Source organism: Berghia stephanieae, chromosome 15 (genome assembly GCF_034508935.2).
Source record: "Berghia stephanieae isolate SIO BIC M18660-M18661 chromosome 15, UCSD_Bste_1.3, whole genome shotgun sequence".
Classification (NCBI taxonomy): domain Eukaryota; kingdom Metazoa; phylum Mollusca; class Gastropoda; order Nudibranchia; family Aeolidiidae; genus Berghia; species Berghia stephanieae.
Window position 1 is genome coordinate 10,064,656 of NC_088374.1, and position 7,500 is coordinate 10,072,155.

Here is a 7,500-nt window from a genome sequence, read left to right on the forward strand (position 1 = left end):
CAATATAATGACCAATCCTTTAACTTTGGAACGTAAAACTATCCTAGACTACTCAATATAGTTTAACTAGTTGAACTGATATACAAGCATTGTTAACTCATTAAACCCACTTGCTATAAGCTAACTCTCTTACATACGCCCCTTTCTTAGAATTTAAATTGACTTTAAAACAATTTCAATTCAAAAAAATAACAGTAAGAGATTAAATATATATGTAATGTCCAACTAAAATATGATAAACAAATGTAAGAAATAGTCTATTTTTATAAAAATGATAATACTTATTAGCAATGACTATACAAATTTTTGTTTTCTATTTTAGTAGGAAATGCTCCTCTTAAATCAAAGCCCTATCTCCACAGAGTAAAAATCTTTTTGAATTTTGAAAATCCATTAATATATAACAAAGTTTCAAATGTGTCATTTATTTGGATGACTCACAAAGAGAAAAAAATATGGGACGATTTTTCTGCGTTTTATTCTGGTTTGTGGCTGTATCTCGCTTAATACGTGGAATTAGATATTAGAACTTGGCAATTTTATGGCAAAATTATCAGAAAATATGATGAAGACATCAGAAGAGTTCTAACTTGTATAGTTTTAGAGCTGTATGGCTAGGGTCAACTATAATTTTGTTTTAAAATATACATAATATTGATCATTTGGAACTTTTCCGAAGTGTAATTTTGTGTCTACAACCAATACAAATGACACGAAAAATGCCTGCTAAATTATTATCAATCAGTCCCGTGAGACCATGGCTTATGTTATTTCTAGTATTTATTAGAGAGAGAGAGAGAGAGAGAGAGAGAGAGAGAGAGAGAGAGAGAGAGACAGAGAGAGAGAGAGAGAGAGAGTGTGTGTGTGTGTGTGTTAATCTACTATCGCTTTGACATAACAATGAAACAATACCTTAATTTTTTTAAAAGCGCGCGAGGATTTGTGTCATCCGTCATCGCGAACAAGGTTTATTAAATTTTATTCATCTATTTTTGTCTCAGTGACAGTTATCCTAGTCTATTCATTTTCTGTTTGTTAAAATTGTGTTCATTTTAAGTGGGCCAGTCTTAATAGTGAAAGCCATATGATTTTCTATTTAGCCACTTTTGAAGTCGAATTTGGTCAGGTTAAAGTCTGGCCATCTGACAGCCTTGCCTCGCTCACGTCATTTTCGAGTCGCGCGAGGGGGAGCAAAATGGCCGTCTCCATATTTTCACTCATTGAAATGCAAATTGGGTTGATGTTTTGTGAGAATACGGGAAAAGTACTTATCATAATCCAATGAAATTTGAAATATAAATAGAAGAAATGTGCATATATAACCTTATGAGCGACAAAATCTCTCCTCTTTGTAGTTTTAGAAATATTGTACTCCAAAGAGTAAAAATCTATTTTAACGGTCTTCTGGTAATCGTACGAGTTTTGACGCTTGACATAATCTAAAATGACCTCTTTTCTAACTGTGTGCCAACTTTCATATTTTAAAATTTTAAACTTTAAATTCAAAAACACTAAAGTTGATTACAGCATTTATATATTATATATATATATATATATATATATATATATATATATATATATATATATATATATATATATATATATATATATATATATATATATATATATATATATATATATATATATATATCAAGGACAACTATACTGAAAGGACAATCATATGGAATCTTCAGGCAACGCTAGTGGGAGCCAACAAAAAATAGAGAAAATTTACACCAAAATAACAGCAGGGCATTATTATATGGCAAGATCTACCTTTTTAGAGAGTGATTGTGAATTCTGGGTCCAAAACAATATTTAATGATTATTATTATCAGCAGTGAATAAGAGTAGCCAAAGAAACGGAAAGGATGAGTAGTTAGATATTCTAAAAACTGACCTTATAGTGATTGATTCAGGATGATTTCTTTAGAAGCTTGATTAATGAATGTACATGTAAAATGATGATGAAGATGAAGGTGAACAATTAGATGAAGGGGAAAGGAGATGTAAAATATCAACAAAGGGAGGTAATCTGCGGAGGATGATCCCAAGAAAAAGATGAATACCAAAATATCTACTAAGGGATACAATAGTCGGATTTTTAATAAGGGGCGCACCTTTGTCTTCTTTTTCTCAGCTGTTCACAATGTACAGCTGCAAAAATTTGTATGAACCTCTGGATCATTTTGTCCTAGTAAAATATATTTTCTCACGAATTTTAAAACAATAGGAAAGAATTTCACTTATTACAGCTATTTTAAAATCGATAACTAGTAAGTATTGGAATCTAAATATGATTATAGTGTCAAAAATATGATTTTCCGCTTATCCATTTTGAAAGAATTTGTTAAAATGGAATGTTCGGTTAATTGAAACTTATATGATGTTCATACAGAATCCGAATATGAAGAAATGACAGACATGTTTACATTTTATAACAATCAATATACGTTATTGATGAATACAAATGAAAGTGAACATTACGCGCTTCCAACATTATTTTGATTTCAAATTTTTGAGAAATAGCTTGTTCATTATGCCAAAGAGGATTACATAAATTTAATGTAGACCAGTCAAAAGTAGAAATTCATCAATTTATGATACAATGTTTCCACAAATATGTGCTTGTGTTCAACAACAATAACATGCAAAACTGAGGGTTGATTGTAAAATTTCAATTCCATAGCTGTCCTCTTTAATTAAGGACTTATCGATAGATAAAAGTGGACTTCTTTTCGCAGCCTTACGAGGAGGAACGATAGAGATTCCGTATCATATCGTATTGTTTAAGAGCTTATAGGTTTAAACGAAAACTTAAAATGCTGTGTGAAACGTTCATGCATAGATACAATTTTTCAAAGTTAAATAGGCCTATAAACGTTCATTGTTAATTTGACAATTTGAGTATTTAATCACTAGTTCAAATGAGTTAAAGCTAGAGATTCATATCAGTCTTCGTCATCGTGACGTGATGTAAATAAAATGCAATAAATTACAAAGTCAAAATGGGATGCAAACTACATTAGTTGTTACTTTATAACAGTTAATGTGTGTTGCTTTTATTCGGAAAATAGTATGATATGAACTATAACCGCTAGCCGGAACTACGTGTCACAAGATTATTTTGAAAAAACGATGATTCATCTTACTTTGTGGTGCGAAAATGTTACATTTTAGAGAGTAAAATCTCTAATTTTATGACAGGGTTTAAAGTAGATTTTTTAGGTCGTGAAGAAGAAATCTTTTTTGTGGTATGGCATCACAATATCGGCCAAATGTTTATTCAGTTAATAGAAATTGATTCGGAGGTTGACACAAAGTTTTACAACTTTTGATAGAAGGACATCTGAGAAAACTAGAAAAACATGCGCCATTCATAAAAAATCTGACTACTATACTATAGTTCATTCCTTACAGTCAATGAGTAGCATCAGAATCGATCCATAGTTCCCTTCATGTAGTCAAGAGTAATTAATAGTTACTTCTCAGATCATTGAGACAAAACTATTATTCAGACTACTAGTACAATCCTTTCAGTCAATGGATCCATAATTCCCTCCCTAGTCACAGAGATAATTAGAGTGATTGAGTTGGGTGAGTGTAACTGTTGTACCAGTAACATCTCAGACTCAGATCATTTTGATCAATGAGCAAAAACTATATATTCAGAGTACTAGTCCCATACGATTGACAGTCATATCAGCAACACCAGATCCATGTAATGGGCATAACTATATATTCAGAGTCCAAGTTCCATCATATATGGTAATATCAGACCCACTAACTATTCTAGTCTAGCTATCTAGCGATAGCAATGACTATCTACTATCTATCTAGCAACTGTTGTTAGTAGTAGAAAGGACTGTTCAAGTTGTGAAGTTGACGTGACGAGCAAAGGGCCCTCTAGACTTATATAGACTAATACAATAAAGTCAATATTTATCAGTTAACCATATAGAAAAAAAAAGATATAAATATAAAGCCACAAGCCATAATAAAATAAGAAACAAATCCGAATCAGGATGTCAGTCTGATCACCATATCTGAATCTGTGCGACTCGACAGAGCAAGCACGACAACGGGTCTATCTATCGTCTGCAGGAACTACAGCCAGATGCTAATTCTAAACATTTCTTAAATAATAATTATTACGCAATTATTATTGGTACTTACCACTTTTCAAAGATTCTGGTTCGATAAATTAGCCACAGATCTATCTAGTTATTAAAAGCAATTGAAAGCAGATTCGTACTTTCGATTTTAAAAATGAAAACAAACCCAATCACTCAATTTGTAAGAGGGCGTCATAAAAAATAGTTCATACTTTCCAGTAAAATTGTTGATAGTTCACTACATTTTATATTTTTTCATATCATTCAAGATATAAGAAATATTATTTAAAACTTATGGTAGCCAATTAACCAATTTCTTATAAAGTATCGAAATTATAAGAACAGAATCAATTATTGCGCATTCAAGGAAATTGTACCAAGGCAGAAAAGTAGTAGTTTTGCTTGAAATCGTTATCCAACCAATGGCCCCCACTAGCGGGGGCTGAAGATTCGACATGTCAATCCTTTCCAGTATAGTAATCCTTGATATATATATAGACAACATTGATAAATTCGCAAATATCAAATTTGATTACAACATATATATTATATCGATTATACTTTGTTCTTTCAAATAACAACATCAACAGTACGGTATCTATCATTTAAAACTGATTATAATTTAAATTTACCAACACCAAAATTGATTAAAACATTTATATATTTATCGATTAATTAAAAGTTGTTGTTTTAAAAAAATGATCTTTCTTCACCTTAAATTCAATGTTCATAGCAATAAAAGTGTTAATTCTCGTCATATTCCATCACATATCCATATTCTTGCTTGAAAAAGGATGGTTCAAATCCCATTTGTGATATACTCACGTTATTTTATTCAATCTCAAATTCGACTCTATACGACATGGAAGATAATCTCGGCTTCCATGTATGTTTACTCATTTACTGTCATATCAAAACGAATACCTTGTTTATTCCCTTGTATTGTATGATTCCATTTAAACAATATTATATCATTAATTCCAACTTAAAATATGTGGTACAAATAATGTATTATAGACATCTAGATCCATATACGAAGGATTACATTTCAATTAGTAATAAAAAATATTTTAAAATAAATCATAATAATAGCATTATCATCATTTTGAAATTCAAGTTGAAGTTATTATCTATCATTGTTCATTGTTGATGCTTCAATTTTAAATCTTTTTAAGTCATCAGGGTGTAGTTTACAACTAAATTAAAGTCAAAATTTTACTGTAAGGTCATCCATCAGAGGTAACACATTTCTCTGTCATCAGTTCGTTTTGTGAATGATTCATCCTGTAAAAATTATCCGTAATTATGTATTAAGTCATTGTCTCCATTTAGAATGAGTTTTCGTGTCATAAAAAAAATATCAACTATAAGAGTTGAGGTGTTTGCATCTAGTCTTCGTGTTGCATTATTGTGTTTGGTGACGTCACTGAATAGCCCAAGTGTCATACATTCTCTCTAATCATTGTTATCTAATAAAAACTTTTTATTCGGTAAACGTCTTCGAATTATCACCATAATGTCTTCACATTCAAATATTTAGTGTTTAATAAATAATCAGTCATCAGTCTGTCCGGCTTATTCACATCACATATTTAGTGTTTAATAAAGAATCAGTCATTTGTCTGTCCGACTTATTCATATTTAGTCTAGTGTAAATAACTAAATAAGTAAAATCTAACACAGTATGTGATTGTGGGCTGTTACTAAAGTGACCATCTTTTGCAATTAGTGTGTTGTATTTGTTCGAGTCTTTTGAATTGGGACGAAAAAAGACTCTACAGGTAGCAAAAGTATGTAACCGATGAAAGAGGACACATTAAAACGTTGATTTCTTGGTCCTGTGACGTCGCTGTAATCCATTCATCTCCGGCATCTGGGTCGATTCTCCTCGTTGATATTTGTGATTGTCTTGTGTATACGTTGAATCTCATTGTAGATGAAATTGTAAAAATTCAAGTTCAAGTGTGCGAGATCTTGAATTTAAATGAAGTTTGACTTATCCAGCAAGGCAAAAGAAAATTGTGAACTCAGTCATGTGTTGACAAAGAGTTCGTGTGTAGTCCAACAGTGTTGTAATTGTCTGTATTTGTTAATCGAGTTTTGATGAGGTGGCATGTGAGTCCACACACCAGGTAGATGATGTAATAATAACGCAGTGTATGTAGTAGGGTCCGTAAGGTCAACTATATTTTCGTTATGTTATGTTTTTAAGGGTTTTACGGCGCTTGCAACACATTAAGGTCATATCAGCGCCAGTAAAAAGGAAGAAAATGGGATAGTAAAAAGTTCTAGAATTACAATTAAAGCACCCAAGAAAAAGTAAGACAAAGGGGAACTAGGAACAAATAGGGAACAGATGTAGATTCCAAGAGCACACTATCATGTACTTAGTTTGAGATCACCTATAAGTCTCATCTGGACACAAGCACAAAATCCAACAAAGAGGAACACACTCAAATGCTTACACTATACATTAAAAATGACAAATATAATAATACATAACAGAGAGATGATTTACAAGGAAAAAAATATCATCTCCCAAAACAATAACTATGCATTTGACTGTTTCCCTCCCAGCCAGGACTCCAACCAGGGCCAGGACAAAACCAAGTAACCTCATTCCAAGACAAGGACAGAAAGCATGTTGGAAAACAGATATAAGGGGATAGAAGTCACAGTGTGTACCTCCCTGCCCACTATGGGAGGTCAGGATCCCCACCCAGAACTATATTTTCGTTATTTGAACGCAGGTTGTTGAATATCATATGATAATAAATCAAAGGAAATCGCTCATGTGGCATTTTGCGATACTTTTTCCTGCATTGTCTTACATACATATGTAGCCTTTATCTTTACAATGATACTAAGACATGCTTTATTATAATATTCAATGTTTATATTTTGTCGTTTTATACGAAGTTGTAGATATGGGTGCTGCACATTTGTATATTGTATAAATTTAAATTTTAATACGCTCACCACTGCATATGAAGAAATTAGTATTGTTCACAATTGGACATCATTTTGTAAAATCATTCGTATCTTGAACGTTTACGTAATTATTGACGACATACATCGTTGGGTATTGTTGTTGTAGAAGTAAATACAAGTAATCCAATTGTTCAATAAAGAGTGTAAATATAAAAAGGTTCATGGAAGAAATCTGTGTTGATACAAATATTATTTTATAAATTCTGTCAAGTTTGTATAAGCTGATAGGTACGTTGTAATTGAGTTGCTGTGTAGTTTGTAGTTTGTAGAGTGTGTTGCTTCTGGACGTATGAATGTCGCCGTGTTTGTCGAGATTGTTACTTCATTTCAAGGTATTCGTGGATAGACCAAAGGGATTAGGATATTTCCCGACTTCTGTTGTGGTTGAGTTTGA

General features: G+C 31.8%; 1 protein-coding gene across 4 annotated transcripts in view; it reads right to left on the bottom strand.

Annotated features, from left to right (window-relative positions):
* The window catches only part of LOC144960687 (NXPE family member 1-like), a 74,227-nt gene that overhangs the window by 56,176 nt on the left and 10,551 nt on the right, over positions 1-7,500 (bottom strand). For 3 of the 4 annotated variants that reach the window (XR_013642920.1, XR_013642919.1, XM_078893969.1), the window contains exon 1: positions 4,177-4,277. The exons of the other annotated variant lie outside the window; for it this stretch is intronic. The gene's annotated coding sequence lies outside the window, so the exon portion shown is untranslated. Of the gene's footprint in view, positions 1-4,176; positions 4,278-7,500 lie in introns of those variants that run through there. 4 annotated transcript variants of the gene reach the window in all.